Source organism: Platalea leucorodia, assembly GCF_965183815.1.
Source record: "Platalea leucorodia genome assembly, chromosome: 12".
NCBI lineage: Eukaryota > Metazoa > Chordata > Aves > Pelecaniformes > Threskiornithidae > Platalea > Platalea leucorodia.
The window spans coordinates 10501116-10516695 of NC_138834.1; the positions used below are offsets into that span (position 1 = coordinate 10501116).

General features: G+C 46.0%; 1 protein-coding gene across 2 annotated transcripts in view; it reads left to right on the top strand.

Moving 5' to 3' along the window:
* Positions 1-3189: 3189 nt before the first annotated feature.
* Positions 3190-15580, top strand: part of ZNRF3 (zinc and ring finger 3) — a 95048-nt gene continuing 82657 nt past the window's right edge. The window contains exon 1 of one of the 2 annotated variants that reach the window (XM_082325457.1): positions 3190-3338. The gene's annotated coding sequence lies outside the window, so the exon portion shown is untranslated. The remainder of the gene's footprint in view (positions 3339-15580) is intronic. The other variant, XM_082325458.1, reaches the window with a different exon arrangement.

Sequence of the window (15580 nt, forward strand, 5' to 3'; positions counted from 1 at the left end):
CTGTGCCTGGGACAGAGGGGAACACACACTGTGATGCTGGGCGGTTCCTCCAAGCTGTGCAACCGTGTCCTACTGGAAGACATTCTGTAAGGGGCACCATTCATTCATTACCTTTCGTGTAACAACCTGCACAGACCCCATGGTCCTCTGACACTGAAATTCCAGCTCTTGCTGCTGCTAACCTGATGACATACCCATTGAGTGTAGGACAGTTGGGAGGCCTTGACCTACAATAACTTATGACATAAGCTGTTTACCTTTACTAATAGAACATTGAAAAAACTTGATTAGAGTGGCATAAGGACCTATGCAAGAAGAAAAATACTCATCGAAAAAACATCCTGAATCTGACATGCAGGGCATAAAAACCTGCCAATGACTGGAGATGACTTGCTGTTGCCTCTTCTGGAAAGGATGAGAAGAGAGTGGGTTAAAACATCTGGATATTGCTAGTCAGTCGAGGGAGGTGATTGTCCCGCTCTACTCTGCACTGGAGTGGCCTCATCTTGAGTACTGTGTGCAGTTTTGGGCACCGCAGTATGAAAAGGATACGAAGCTACTAGAGAGTTTTCAGAGGAGAGCCATGAAGATGGTGAAGGGTTTAGAGGGGAAGCTGTACGAGGAGCGGCTGAAGTCACTTGGTCTGTTCACCCTGGAGGGGACTGAGGGGAGACCTCATCATGGTCTACAGCTTCCTCACGAGGGAAGGAGAAGGGGCAGGCGCTGATGTCTTCTCCCTGACAACCAATGATGGAACCCGAGGGAACGGCAGGAAGATATGCCAGGGGAGGTTTAGGTTGGACATTAGGAAAAGGTTCTTCACCCAAAGGGTGGTGGAGCACTGGAACAGGGTCCCCCCAGGACGCAGTCACGGCGCCAAGCCTGACAACATTTAAGAAGCATTTGGACAATGCCCTCATTGGTGTGGATTTTGGGGTTGTCCTATGCAGGGACAGGAGTTGGACTCGATGATTCTTGTGGGTCCCTTCCAACTGAGGACATTCTATGATTCTATGATGTCATTTGCCTTCAGCCACTGAAGTCAGTGAAGAAAGAAAGAGAATGAGCTGAATGTCAGGAGACATCCTCCTCATGACACATACACAGTCCAGGTTAACAGTGAACCTCTCATCATCGTAAACCTGCATACATCCCTGCTTTTGCTACAGATTGTGAAATGATTTAGCTGACTCAGCAGGGAGAAAATCTCCTAGAGCTCTCAGCGTTTAACCTGTTCCTATGTATGTTGATTATGATGTAGGAAACCCCATGTTGTCTACACATCAGCCATTTGCCTCACAGGTGAAGGAAAATCAAGTAGAGGTAGTTTGCACTAAGGGATTAAAATGCTTCTATTTAGCACACTGGATGCTATGCATTTCTGAAATCCTACTGAAACATACATATAATCTAAAATTCGCACATGTTGACCACATCTGAGTTTGCATAGCGCATTCTCTGTTGTTACCAGGCTAGAGCACTACAGTGATGCCCCGTCCAGCTCCCTTTCTACGCATGCCGTAGTTTTGCAGTTGTACTGAAGTCTTAGGTTTGTGGGGCTTTCGTGGCTTGTGGTAGAAGCCCAGAGTGTATGTTCCCGTGATCCCTTCTTGACCCTTTTTCACTGAAGAAATCTTCAATGATTTGTTAAGCTTATGTTGCTCACTGTGTCATGCTAAGGATGCCACTATCTTGTCTTCAGTTGTAACGAAGTATTTTAGGAAAAGAGCTGGCAATTTGTAGACCGCAGTATTATTCCTTCTGCCAGTGGTTTAGGGACTCACCCCAGAGCTGGAGTTTGCTTCCAAACATTGTGCTTCATAACCAACAAGGGATCTCGTATCAGTTTGTCTAATCCCCCTTGTAACTGATTTATACTTTTAGGCTCTGTAACATCTTGTGTTAATGAGTTCCACAACTTAGTTGTACATACTTTTGAAGGAAAACTTTATCATTGGCTGCCATCCAGCTCTTGTAGTGCGAGACTGAAATAAAAATCATTACACATACACCTTTTCCACATCATTCATGGCGGTTTCTTAGACTTGCATGAACAGAGAAGCCAAAGAGCCCGGGTTATCTAGTCTCCTCTAACAGACGCAACTGCAGAGTACTGGGTTCAAGGACCCGGATCAGCTGTTCCTGCCCTACAGACAAATGAGGAGCCTGTTGGATGCTGGCAGCCTGCTGGAAACGGCAAGCGTTAGCGGAATGCCCTGCATACGCCACAGCGGAGCACCGTCTCTGCAGAGAGAATCGGTGACTTGGGTACATTGGGTTACCGAGGCACCGCTCCTGCCCGCCCGGGCCGCGTCCACCCGGGGTGGTGCACCACCGGCGGGTCCGCAGCCGTGCAGCGATCGCGCCCGGGGCTTCGTGTCTAACGCACTCGGGCGTTCCCCGGCGCCGGCGAGGGGCGGCTGGCGGCTGCGAGCCGCGGCAGCGCCGGGAGGCCGCCCCGCTCCATCCCCGCGCCCCCCACCGACCGCCGCTCCGCGACGGCTGCCAGGCCGCGGGCCAGGCGGGCCGACAGCCCCGCCACCGGCGGGAAGGGCCCCGATGGACGCGAGCCCGGGCGTGCGCCACAGGCCGCCGGGGACGCTGCTCGCGTCCCGGGCGCGCCCAGCCCGGCCCTGCAGGCCCGGCCGCGTGGGAGGCCGACTCCCGGCAGGGCCTTCCCCAGCGCCGCGCCGCGCGGGTCTCCCCCGCCCGCTCTCGGGGCCCCGGCGGCGCTCGGGCCCCGCGCGGAGCCCGGGCGGGCCACCCGCGGCCGCTGCGGCGGGCGCCGCTCCGCACGGCCGGGCTCGGCGGGGCTGCGGGCCGTGTGTGCGCCGAGGGAGGGACGGAGCGGGTCAGAGGCGCGCGGAGGGCGGGGATAACCCCGTGGTGGCCGTCACGTGGAGCAGATGAAAGGGAAGCGGCTTGGCAGGGCGGAGAGGAGCCGGGGCGAGGGACGGGGAGCGCGGGGCAGGCGGCGGCGAGGAGCGGGGCGCAGCGCGGCGGGAGGGCTGCTGCCATGGGGCGCTGACCCGCCCGGGACCCCGGCCCCGGAGCTGGAGCCGCTCGGGAGCGATGCGCGGCGGCGGGGCGCCGCTCCCCCCCGCCGCGCGATGAGGGGCTGCGGGGCCGGCGCGGGGCTGGCCGTGCCGCCGCCGCTGCTGCTCGGGCTGCTGCTGGCCGCGGCGCCGAGCGCGGCGCTGGGCAAGGAGACGGCGTTCGTGGAGGTGGTGCTCTTCGAGTCCAGCCCCAGCGGCGACTACACCACCTACACCACGGGGCTGCAGGGCCGCTTCTCCCGCGCGGGGGCCACGCTGAGCGCCGAGGGCGAGATCGTGCAGGTGAGCGCCGGCCGGGGGGCGCCGCCTGCCCCAAGATGGCTCCGCGGGCCCGGCCGCCCGTCACCTGGCGGCACAAAGCCCGCGCCAGGCCGGGCCCGCCGCCCCACGTGCGCTGCGCGGCCTGGGGGCGCGGGGCGCCGCGGCCGCGGTGACAGATGCGCGCCCGCGCACAAAGGCCGCGATGCGCCCCGCGCCGGCGCCGCGGCCGCCGAGCCCCTGGCCTCACCTTGCCCGGCCGCCGCCGGCGCAGAGCCCCGCGGACCGCGGCGCCGCGCTCGCCCCGTTTGACAGGCGGGCGCGGCGGCGATAGCGGGCCGAGCCGCGGAGCGGCGCGGAGCCCAGGGCCGCCTTCCGCGCGCGGCGGGCGCGGGGAGCCGCGGGGCGCGGCCGCGGCGGGGGCCTCCGCTCCGCACGCACCCTCACGCCGCCGGCTGCCGTCGGGCGCGGGGCCGGCGCGGGGCCTGCGCGGCGGGGCGGGGGCGGGGACCCTGCCCGTCGCGCGCTCCGCGGGGGCGGGGCCGCGCTGCGCTGCGCGGGGCTGCGCGGGGGCGGCCCTGGCTGCCCGGCGCTGCCGTGCGGCGGGCGGGGGTGCGGTGCGCTGCCTGGCTTCTCTCGGGCCTTGCCCCGCGCCCCGCGGGGGCAGCCGGTGTGGAAGCCCCGCAGGAGTCGTTCGCTGCCGCACGCGCTCGGGCGGCTGCTGGTCCTTGCTTTGCATCCGTGCATCCGTTTGGACATCGGGCTTCGTGTGGACCGCTGCGTGCTGCGTGCCTGCTCCTCCTCCACTTGGAGCTAATTTTAAGTGGTCCTTTCACAATGTAAAATTTCTTACAACGCTGCTCTTGACTTTCTCACCAGAGAAAAAATTATTGTATTTATCTGAACGCAGCTATTCTGTACTCTGTTTGAAACTCTTGAAGCGCTTATCTAATTCCTTTGTAGTCGCCTGTAATTGTTGACTTTTTTTTTTTCCCCTTTGGCTAAGTAAAGAAAAATGACTTAAATGGTGTTTTAATAAGTTTGACTGTTAAGCAATTGCCAATAGCAATCCTTATTTCTCATTAACAGCCGTGGAGTTTGTTTGCTTGAGTTCCCTATATGTACACATACATACACACATAAGTACATATATGCAATTTTAAAAAAGCTAACCGGTGGCAAGTAAGCTCTAAAAACAACTGTAAAGCTCTACAAGCACAAATGCATTACTATCAAAATAACATTTTTTTTTCTTCTTTCAAAGTAAAGAATGCTGCTTTTGAGTGCTTGTTATTTCAAAACAGTTTCAACTAGGAGGATTTCTTATAAAAGTTCTCTTGCAGGCAGAAGAGTTGTGAGGACAAGCTGCTGATATAAGGGCCTTTTTTTATTCTTCCAGAGGGAAAGAGGGATGGAGCAATTAATTTATATTTCTGACATTTTAAAAAAAGGTGGTGGTGGTAGGGGCTGAAACAGACATTGACGTTTTCTAACCTTTTGGTGCATTATCAGACAATCCATGTAAGACTGATACTGGGTCTTTGGGGATAACAGGAGACTCTCAAGTTTCTTTTTGTGTCAGGTATTAGTGTTAAGAACATAATAGAGGCCATTTACTGAGGTCATACTTTCCTTGAGATTGTAAGTGAAAATGGAGAAAAACCATATTGCTTTGTTGACTCAGATTTGCATAACTTGAAACAAATGTATTAAATGGACTTTTGTGGGCCTTATTATGTGTAACATCAACTGTCTGCTTCCACTTAATACCCGAATAGACAGCCCCCCAAACAGGAAAGACTACAGTGAAAGCCAAATTATGTGGAAAATCTTTTACAGTCATTTATCACTCAAAAACTATTTTGCTTCTTCATCTGTACATATGCTAGATAACATACATCATGAACAGGCTATTGTTTTTTTCCCGAGCCACCGTGTGTGCTATTTTTTTTTCAGAGAAGAGACTATGGCAGACATTGCTCCAGAGCAGCCGGACCGAATGCTATCAGGCATATTTTCACTGTTGAGATTTTAGATTACACATAGCATCTCTTGTCAGTGTCATGCTTCCTTCATCTCCTCCTGAAAGTGAGTTTTTCAGAGTCAAAATTTATAAGGATTTTCACAGCGTTGTCTTGCCTCACTTTTTCAGCTAGGCTGTATATTTATGGAACTATATGAATCTGCTGTTCTGGATCATCATTTAAAGCTCACTGTGAGATTTAGAAAAGGATCATGAAGCTAATGCCCCTACGAACCTGTTCAACAGTAGCTAGTGGTACATCAGTCAGTGAAGCAAGCTCTTCTTGGCCCCAGCCACTTTGTCAGTGCACAGAGTTCTTTCAAGATTAAGGTGTATTTTTCTTTAAAATGAAATATTAGAAATTCTTGAAAATCAGGCACACATTAAAGAATGCATCAAAGGAATTGTGGTTTTGGGACTACACAAAGACTTACTTTTGTTTATGTTAATAGCACCAATTACTCATTGGTCTTGAAAGTCTGAACAAAAAAAAAACCTTAAGAAACAATGCACTTTCAGCTTTTGATAGGTCATACATTCACTCCTAAACTGGTTATTGGTCAGATTCCTATCCAGTAGTGGTATGCTGTTACATTGTTTCTTGTGTTATTGTGAACAAGACTTATTAGGGTCAAGTGTGTACCAGAGTAACTCTTCAGAGAGATGAAATGTTCGTATGTCTTCTTTCATGTGGCCACAGTTTGTATTCAGCAAACTCATCCTTAGGTTGCTGTGTCAGCTGGTCCTTAACCTGCTCGAAGGTCTAACCATCTCAGTGGAATCTGGCATACTGGAATATTATGTGTTTCTTGGGGCAATATCCTGGCCATTAGTATGGTTGAAATTGGAAATTGAAAACGTCTGATTAGAGAGTGATTGTGAAAACAAGACTTTGTTGAAACCTCTAAAATGATATTTTGCTTTAAAACAAATTATGACTAGTGAACTCCTTATGGTTGAAACTTCTCATGGCATTCAGACCAAAAGCTCAGATGTAGTTCTGTGTCAAGCTAGATGCTGCATGGCCGCAGACTTGCAGTGCTAGGACAATAGGCATCACTGATTTGACGAGCCGTGGCTTTATTGCTCAGAGTGGGATTACGTATCTTAATTCTACTTGCACTTAGCAAGATTCTGTTCAGTTGCTTATTCTGCTTGATAGCTAAGGTGTGGAGGATCAAATGCTACATTTCTTATAAAGCTGTGGTGGTGATGGGTGAAGGTGAGGTGCTGGGAAAAGAGAATCGAATTTAACATCTGTTTTAGATTGCATTAAAAACTCTGACATGTCAAAAGCTTTAAATAGATGCACATTCATCATTGTTAATTCTCTCTCTTAGTCTTTCTTTCTGCTACTCCTGCCTTAGATACACTGCTGAATAAAGTAATATAGGGGGGTTACCAATATATACAATTTTGAAGAGAAGCAGCATGGAGGAGAGACTTATATTATATTATATATAATATTATACCTGTTTTTTCTTGTGCATTAAAAGTTTGGGTTTTGGTTGGTTTGTTTCTGCTTGGAAGCCTCAATAGGGCAATAATGAACTTTATGTAGCCATTGAACTGGAGTGATGTGTAGATTACATAATAATCTCCAGTTGCATATATTTTTTGTGCTCAAAAGGTAACAGTTTGAGGAGAACAAGCATAACTCGGTGCTTTAAGCACCAGGAAGAAAAGAGAAGTGGGACACTTCCCAACTTCTTGCATGGCAGTGCCTCGTAGCAATGCTATTGCCCATCTTCTTTCTCCTGCAGAAGGTGGGGAGGCTTAGAACTGGAGCGCAAGACCGTGTGCCTGCACATTCCCTCCTTCTGTCTCCCGCCCACCCCTTATTTACTGAGTAGCTTTGAACCTTTCCTCTGTTTTCTCAAAATGCAAAAGTTGCTAAAGACTGTACACTTCTGTCAGGTAGGCTTCACACTCTGAAGCATTGGCAGTTTTTAACGGCATTGAAAGCAGTGAATTGAAACAACTGTGCCGATATATAGATCTGTGGCAATGATCAGAGGAGGCTGAGTTAAGGGAATGTTTGGGTCCTTTGAGAATGGAAAGCAAAAATGTGTATTTTCGTGTTTTTTTGCTTGTTTTGTTAACAGGCAGGTTAAGTTTCTTCTTGCTTGAGTTGAGTGCCTGAAGGCCATTCAAATTGAGGAAGTGGAATTATTTGTGGCTTTGAGTCACTGTCTTGTTGGATGTTTTCTTTGCTAGTTATCCTCTTAGAATATGAAGACACCTCTGATTGGGTTTGTGTTAGTTTCCATACCTTAATTGTAAAGCTGTGGCTTACAGTAATGATCCTGAGGACATCAGGCATATTACATTCTTCTGGTAAAACTGAGTTCCTAGTACCAGTTTTTGGGGCTTCAGGTTTGCTTCTACGTGTACTTGGAGTGAAGTATCTTGGAGTTGAGTTGTCATTGGAATAAGGCACTTTTGTTCTGATGGAAAACAAAGAGCTGACACCCTGTGAATGCTGAGAATGGGACGAGGAGAAGGGCTGTTCAGCATTTACTATGTTTCTGTGTTTTGGTATAAAGACAGGAGACCTGGAACTATCTGTTCTGTCTTGAATGAGAAGTGGGACTAGGTTATAGGTTTTGTCTTCTCTGATGTTCAGTCTCTGATGTTATGAACAGATGCTCACAACTGGCAAATGTTGTGAGACAAGTGAGAATAGGCATCTTTGAGATGTCCGTCTTCAGCTGTGTCTAAGGACTGTCCTGCTTGAGCCTCTCATCTGAACTTGTGTCAGACAGTACCATGAGTTTTTCAGAAATTATTTATTTATTTATTTTAGTAGTGGCAAGTCACTGACGGCTCCTTTTTGGTTATAACAGCATCGGGTGTATATCTGTTGTTATGTAGTCAGAGCAGTGAGTAATTTCTATACTTGCTGTTTTGCTGCTTTGTGGATCAGAAACCTTGCCTAATCTAAGCTTCAGTTTTTCTTTTGTTTCCTGGTTATCATTCTATTAAGACTTGACTATCCAGCTGGTAGGAACAAGACTCTTGTATACTACAGCCTTGATATATGCATAGAATAGCAAAATATTTTACAAGTTTTGGATGTGCGTTTTCCGAAATCTCTGTTTTTTAAAGCATATATGCAGGTTTTGAAACCTGGACTGGAGGTCTCAATTTGTTCCATGAGTTGGCAGGGCTCGTCAATCCTCTCTGTTATGGGAATTGATAGGTGAAAAAAAGATGAAAAATGCAGGTTTAGTCCTGTGGACCACATGCTCCTCTTCTGTAGTTTCTGTGGTGTGCTGTGCCTGATCTGAGCTTGATCACTGCTTATTCTTCAATAGTTTCTGACAGAAAAATGAAGACTGCCCATGCCCAGAGTTGCCTGGCTTCTTTCAGGGCTGTGATTCCCTGCTGTATCGCTACTGGTTGAGTTTTTCGTGCTGTGAAAGGAAGACGTTTTTCATGGGAGTGCAACAAGTGACTACAGGTCTAGGTCCTCTACAGGAGAAGGCCAAGATGATAAAGGAAGCGTAATTCACATTTAAAATGAGAGATCGTTAAGGTAAAGACTTGCACAGTTATTGTACCTGGACAGCCTTTGTAGAGTGTCTGATGCACAAGCAGCTTGCTTGCAGCAGAGGTGTTGTCCTGGGCTTGATCTCAGATTAGATTAATCTCGCAGTTTCCCAGTTTCCATCCCTTCCTCGGTTCTTCCCCTCCCTCCTTTTTTTTAAGTTTCAGTCATGCTTTAGTCCATCATGTACTATGGTGTGGGGTAGTACACGGGAGAGTTGAAGACGGCCCATCAAAGTGTTTTGCATAGGTCGTTCCTCCTCTTGTATTGTTTTGTCTTGACACTGGTCCCTGTCTTCACACTGTGAGCTCCAGCCCAGTCACATCATTGCTGCTTTGTTCACAAGAAGTTGCCTGTTCTCATTGGCTTCCGAATGCACTACCGTAAATAAGGATCCTTAATATTTTTTAATTCTTCAATATTGCAATATCCAAGATGTCTCTTAGAATGGTGGTGAAAGGACTTGGTAACTCCTTCCGTGCTAGCTACTGGCTGTTGTGTGATGTCTGTCTGCAGCTGTAGTGCTCTGCTTTGAGAACCCTGTACTTGTGCCATCCTGTTAAGGCACACTGGAACACTGTAAAAGAATTTAAGAGGAGGGGGTCAGAGATTGTGGTGAGAAGGGGCACTTGGCTGCTTAAACCTGTGAGAACATCCTTCTCTCTCCTTCTATTGGGTAGTTTCATGTCTTCTTTCGTATCATCTGCAAAAAGAAACACCTTATGAAAACAGTTAAGATAAACCCAAAATTATCATGGAATTTTAAGGGCTAGTAAATCATATTTACCTAGTTAAAAACTTTGGACTTTCAAGCTTTAGACTATTACAATACATTATAATGTATCAATGGAGAGTTAAGCACACCTGTGCAAACTGTTTCTAAGTGAGTCCAAGGCAATAATACATAAATGTTTCTAGGCATTACTACAGGGGAAAGGGCTGTTCAAAAGATAAGGTACCAAATTCAGTGATGAGTTACTGGTTTTGGAGAAAGCTCCAGTATCTGTGGTATTTGCACACCGTTGCAGCAATACCAGAATCCTTCTACCAGAGCCTTGTCAGCACATAGGACCGAGACAGTCCCTTGAGGAGAAAGTGGGAGACACAGTATAAGAAAATGAGGTAAAAGATATCTGAGTATGGAGGAGAAGGTACAATTGAAAGAACAAAAAATGCTAATGCAACCTATTGAGAGGAATAAGAATAAAGTAGGTTAAGAAAGTAAATAGAAGCAGAAAGCTTACAGCACTGGGTCTTGTACTTAGGCCAACCAGTGCAATTCCTGTTCACTTCCAAATAAAGGTGGGGAATCAAATGGGGAAAAAATAGCTTGTGGGAGTGCAGGTAACTTTTCCGCATAGTCCATAAGTTTAGGTAAACATCTGCACAGATGTTGAAGGTCTGTACTGTTGACAACTGCCCTTGCTGGCAGGATGCTGACCACTTCCTTTTCCACGCACTCCTATTGCTTCTTTGGGAGGTGGAACTAGGAAAAAATCCTAGAGGAGAAAAAAATCCCTAGAGGAGTGGTGCTCAAAAATTGTTAAACATGGAGCCATTTGGAGAACTTTTTTTCATTTATATATATTTATGTTGAGACTGGATCTATGTGACTATAATGGTTTAGATATAATTACAGCCTGCTTCATAGTGTTACCAGCACTTGTGGCCAGCCGTGCCCCACGGATAGAATTGGCACTTGCTCTCCCTGAGCACTCCACTGGTGGATGTGATTATGGGACAGGGTAACGTTGTTTTAATTGCTTTGCCTAGTGAAGGGCATCTGAAATGACTCCAGGTGAAGCATGTAGAGGTCATGATTTGGTGTGGCATAACTTGGTGAGAAAGAAACGGAGGCAGCTTTGCTGCAAGCAGATCTTATAGGAAAGTCTTGAGTAGTTGTATAAAACCATTGATTAGCATACATAGTAATTTTCTTCCAGTTTATACCATCTTGTGGTGGAGCGTGTATTTAAAAATGCTCCCTTTTTTTTATTACAGTCTTCTAGTCTTTGTTTTGGAATTTCAAAGTGAGGCCCTTCTGGACCAAAATAACTTTCATAAACATAGTTTTTCAAAGTGTGAATGCTTTCAAGAGGCCAGCATCTTACTGGTTAAGGAAAGGTAAGATCTGGAGGCAGTAGTCTGCTGTATGTTCTAGCCAGTTATGTAAGTGGTACATGTATTTGCATTAATACACCTAGTACATTAGAAGTGCTGAATGTAGGAAGTGTTAAATATTAACTTGTACATACTATCTCTTCTTTTGGGCATCTGCACTTCAGTATTCAAATGTGGTCAGACCAGAGCTTGTGGTGCCTACATATGAAAACAGAATGAATGCAAGTTGAATGCTTGGCCTTATTTCTCATGTTTCCTGGCTTGAAGGGAGAGCCCTTCACATTAAAGGAGATTGGCAAAGGAAAAAGAGATTGTTTTTAAACAAAGACATGTTTTGAAATTGTTACAACAGCAACAGAAGATTAATGTAAAAAAAAAAAAATTTTCTGCATTTTTCTTGACTGCTTGACAGTTGAACCGGAGGTGACCAGGGGAGTGTGATCTTGCGGATACCCAGTAGAGACTGCCAAAAATTGCACTTTACTGCACTTATCCCATTGGTGGAGCTATGCTTATGCTAGGATTGAGTAGTAGTGCTCAGAAAAATAGGGTTCTGGTGGCTTAGGGTGTCCTCTTCACAGTGACGAATTGCTTTCATTCATTTTTTTTAATTTCCTTTTCATGCTGCTTTAAAAGACTTTTGTTGTTGCACTTGGCTTTAAGATGAAAAGCCAGTTTACAAAGGTTGATTAGGTGCCTGTTATGTTCCAGACACAAGTACACCCTTAAATATGTAGCTTAATATATGCAGACTCTCTAGGCTTCCCAGACCCATGTTACTCTGTGCATTAGTGTAAGGATTTTAGTTGTTTTCTAAAGCTGCTGGCCAACTTAAGCTTTCTGTTGGTTTTTTTGAGCTTAAGCTGTTTTATTATTTTGCATCATTTTCAGTAGTAAAGCAAACTGGAGAACCAGTGAGGAGGTGACTGGCCTGACAAAGAACTAAGGAGCATATTTTAGAGTCTGCAGTCATGGTTTGAGGACAACTGTTTAATTAGCTGTACAGGCATGCATGTTGCAAGTACGTGCCTCCTACTGTGAATTTATTGCATGTGCTTGGTAAGCAACTTTCAAATGCTTCTGATGGTAGTGTTTGAAAAATTGCTTTTAATTCAGGAAAGACCCTAGTTTATGCCAAGATCTGTTTTCCTACTTTGAGGCTTTTGATGCTTGCCTGCTTTAAAAAAAAAAACAATAAAAAGTGTATTAAGTGTGGGTGGGAAAAATCCTTCTCTATTTTTCTCTTTATCCATTCTCCGCACCCCTACCCCCCTCCACCCCCCCACAAGCAGAACAGACTCTAACCAAACTTTCCATTGAGTTCACCTTTGGAACTACAAGTTTCCAGTCTTAAACAGTCCACATTGATGACAGATTAAGAAAAGTGGATTTGGAGGACTGACTTGGAACTGTAGAAGGTATTCTGTTCATTTTTATACACTGATGGGTCAGTTCTGAAACTCTGTAGTTCATGGAGAAGAACCTCTTTTAAAGGCTGTGATTTTTTTTTTTTTTACTATTTTTCCCCCTGCAGAGACTGCCCTTGAAGATTTATAGACTTTACTTCTTGTTTGGGCCTGGCTAAATGGTGGCATTCACAATTGAGCCTTGATAGGTTTTACCTTAACAACAACAACAATAATAATATCCATATCTCATAGATAAAACATCAATATTCTATACAGAGAGTGCCAGCTGTGCACACTAACACTGTCTGTTCTTGCTGCGCTGAAGTTTTACCTGTCCTTGCTGGCTTTGGAGATAAGGATAGAGGTTAGGATATAGAGTGTAGCGGTTGCTGCCCTTTTCTCTAGGCAGATTGGGATTTCTCCTAAGGAAGTCTCTAAAGGGTGTGTATTGGAAAATGTATTGGTTCCCATTGCAGTGTTGTATTTTACAAGGGTCCAGCATAATTTCTCGTACTTGTTTTGTATTTATTTAGAAGCCCTTTAGAGCAGATACTGTCTTGCATGCTGTGAGGATGAAGGGGAGAGGAACACTTTATGGTCTGGGTGCCAAGCTGACAGATGTCCTGAATGATGTGTAGCAAGGCTGGGAGTGAGAAATGAGCTCATGAAACAGAGCCAGGAGATGCTACTGAGTTCAGTATTTAATAGGAGGCAAGGGCTGGAGACCTATTTTTGCTCAGAGGCAAGGTATCCCCAATCTGCTAGCTGACAGTGCTTTGCCTGTTTAAAAGATACTATCTTTTGCATCCCAAAACTGTGCCTGAGGAAAAGACACTGTGGAGTCGTTAATACACAAGAACTCCCAATGATCTTATTTGGGTTTTTCAGTATTTTACTTGAGAAGGCTGTGCTGCCGGAGCTCCTCTTCCCACACCACATTTGTAACTTTCAGTGATAATCTTTGTAGGTTTTGATACTGGGAATTTACAGAGATTTTTCTGTAGTGAAATAACAGGGTTACAGTTGCAGACTGGGATAAATTTCTCAACCATGCGTATCTTGTTTATATTCAGTTGCCACCGGAAGCTGAATCTCCTCAAATAACAGAAGTTAAAGAAAGTGATCTGGTCTCCTTTTGTCTACCCCTCTTGTTATCTTCAGGCAACTATGGGAAGATGAAGAAGATTTGAAATCTCTCAGGACAGCTTTAGTATTAAACATAAATCCCTAATGTAGAATAGTCAACCCAAATGTTTGCACACGTGTGTATGTGTGATGTATGCAGAATGGTTAAATTAAAGTTACACCAAGGTGAAACCAGCAAAACCTTCTCTGTTTCTGAAGACTGCGTAAATGTTTGTCTCAGGGGCTTGGATAGGAACGTTCCCAGAGCCTGGAGACATCCCAGCTGTGGAAGGAGTATGGGAAGAAACTACCGTCCTTGTCAGTAAAAGGGCTGAAGTGTCCTGAAAGAGTTAAGCTCTAATTAGCTCACTCATAAGGTATTTAATATCCTTATTAAACTCAACTGCTGGTTTGCTTTTTTTTTCCTTCTTATGGTGAATAAAATTTCTTGAAGAGCTGAGCCTCTGCCTTTCAGATCAGAGGCTCACATGTTGAAGCTGGCAGTGCTAGAGGCTAGTTCCTATCTGTGTGACAGCGTTTTTAATTTAACAGGACCGGCTTTGATGTTCTCGAATATTTATAGGCAGCTTCAGATCACTCTAGTATGTATTCTTTTTAACTGGAGTAGAAGTTCCTCCTCACACAACAAAATTTCTTTCCCTCTGTTTACCCTTGGGTCCCTTTTGGATTTGCAGTCATCAGAGTGGTTTTATGTTACAGAAATACTGCTTAAATACTTACTTGCAGGAGGAATCACTTAATTTCCCTTCTAGTTTCTGCAGCTTGGGGGTAGTACAGCTACTGCATCTTAGGTCCTTGTTTGAGCCTCACTACAGACACTTAAGTTGTAGAAGAGACAGATGCAGTGAAATAGAATTTGAGCAAGACGCAGTTATCATGAAACCTTCTCCCGCTGTCTCTGGGAGCTCAGGTGTGCCCGCAGTGGATCACACCTGAGTGAGGGCCGCTTAGGTGCGAGCTGTCATGGGCCCCCTCAGGAAGACACAGAAGTATCTGTCAGACACCCGAGAGGAAGAGCAGGTTATAGTCATGGTTTGTGGTTTGAAGAGGAACTGAAAACTTGAGGTTAGGCTCTCAGTGGGAGCTGATCAGAAATTATGGAAAAAAGTTTTAGTTGGAATTTGCCAATTTATTAAAACGGATTGTTCCACTCGGATGGTTTGACTTGCATGAAACTCTGACCAAACTCAGGCAGGAATCTTAAAAAAGATACCTGATGGGTCAGCTATCAGCTAAGTTTTTAACCTCGTCTCAGCTTTCTTTGCCTCAGCAGCTTGTCAGACGCACTGTCTCTGACTCCAGGCCTTCCTAGGGTGCTTGCAGCCCAGGAGGTGGGCTGCCTCAGAGCTGGCACTGTATGTCCTTTCAAAAACAGAGATGTGGGGGTTTTTGCCACTTTAAATTCACTAGCTTTGGTGTCTTAGAAAGGCCTGGTTGTGGTTTGAATCTTTGCCTTGATTGTGCCACAGGAGGAAGTGTATGTGTTGTATGAAAGTGTTTCCTCAGACTAACTTTTGCAGTAGACTTCTCTTTTCTTCCTTTCTCTGCCATGTTTCTCTTCTGCTTTATCCTCTCAGCTCTCTGTTGTGGATCTTGCATGGACTACCTTATCGCTGATGTTCCGTCCCAGAGAAACCTTGTCATGGCCAACTGGGACAGCGAAGCTATGGTTTGGTTTTTCCTAGAACTTTTCCTTGTGGATGCTGATAGTTCAGGCAGACTTCTGTATCTTGCTCTGCTGTGCTTAGTTGTTGTGAAGTTCTGTATGCTTTGCGTTACATGATGACCTCCTAACTAGAATTCTCTTCTTATAGGCTTATTTGGAACTCCGTTATCGAAGTAGCAGATTTTTCATGTATTAATTTGAATGGTTTCACTTTGTTAAAAAAATGTGTCTTTCAGTGATGATAATTTGGTTTAGTGCATGGCCTACAGTGGAAAAGGTTTGTGAGTTTAGACATTCCTGCTATAGATGCACTTCTTTGTTGGTACAACCTTTTCTAGTTCAGCAAGTGAA